We start from the raw sequence: 1,306 nt of genomic DNA, 5'->3' as shown, positions 1-1,306 counted from the left end.
TATCTAGATAGGACCAGCTGAGTCTGTTTTTGTTGTTTGTTTATAAAGTTTCAAAGCTGACCACTCTGAATTGGATAAACACTAAAAGAGATCATTCTTGGGAGAAGCTAATTCTTCCAGGAGTCACTTGTCTAAAAATGTCCACATTAACATGCCCATTGATAGATACTGTCATTGTTCTAACCTTATTTTTCAGCCATTTCTAAAAGAGACTGTTCCACAGCAGGCTTTCTGGTAGTCTGTTTTGGGAACATAGCATGAAGGTCTTGTACCAGCAGATCTCTGGAGAAACTAGGAATGTTAAACACACAGGGTTGTCTTTCCAATGGGAAAGATGTAAGAAAAAATAATCCCGTTCTTCCATCCAGAAAGCTGGGAATTGAAAGTGATTAACAGCCAGATCATCTTCGTTATATTTTGGCCCAGGACACATCAAGCTCCTACAACCAGGACCAGAGGTGGCTAGTAGTGTAAATAACCCTTACATTTAGGGGCTCTCCAAGCTCCCTCAACCAGGAAGGGAGATACCTAATAGTCTAAATGATCCTTACAGTATCTGTATAGTCAGAGGATTCCCCAATTCCCCAAGCTTCTACAACCAAGACTAGAGATGGCTAGTAGCCAAGATCTGCCTGCCTCTGCCTCTCCTAGTGCTGGGATTAAAAGTGCGTGCCAACACACCCAGCTGTGCTCATCATTCTCAGTAATCAGGGAAATGAAAATTAAAATAACTTTGACATTTCATATCGCCCGAGTCATAATGCCTAAGACCATCAAAACAACTGACAACAAAGACTGGCACTATCGTAAAGAAATAAGAAGTCTCCTTTACTGCTGGTGGGAATGCAAATTGATACAGTCACTTTGTGAGAACAGTATGGAAACACGAACGAACAAACAAACAAATTAAATAAAAAAAATCTAACATATGACCTAGCTTTACCATTCCTGGGCATATGCCCAAAGTCCTTGACATCTTACTCCACAGATACTTTTCATTAATGTTCCTAGCTGCCCTATTTACAACAATCAGGGAATAGAAGAGACTTGATACCCTATGAGAATATATAGGGGGACGTTATCCTCCTCAGGAACAGTCATAGGGGAGGGGAATAATGGGAAAAGGGGGGGGGGGGAGGAATGGGAGGATACAAGGGATGGGATAAACATTGAGTTGTAACAAGAATAAATTAATAAAAAAAAAAAAGAAAGAAAATTTACTCAAAACTTTATACACATAAAAAAAAAAAAAAGAAACAATGCAAATGTCCTTCAACAAATGGATGATAAAAACATGGTACATATA

The sequence above is a fragment of the Acomys russatus genome, chromosome 28 (assembly GCF_903995435.1).
Source record: "Acomys russatus chromosome 28, mAcoRus1.1, whole genome shotgun sequence".
NCBI lineage: Eukaryota > Metazoa > Chordata > Mammalia > Rodentia > Muridae > Acomys > Acomys russatus.
This window is presented reverse-complemented; position numbering follows the sequence as displayed.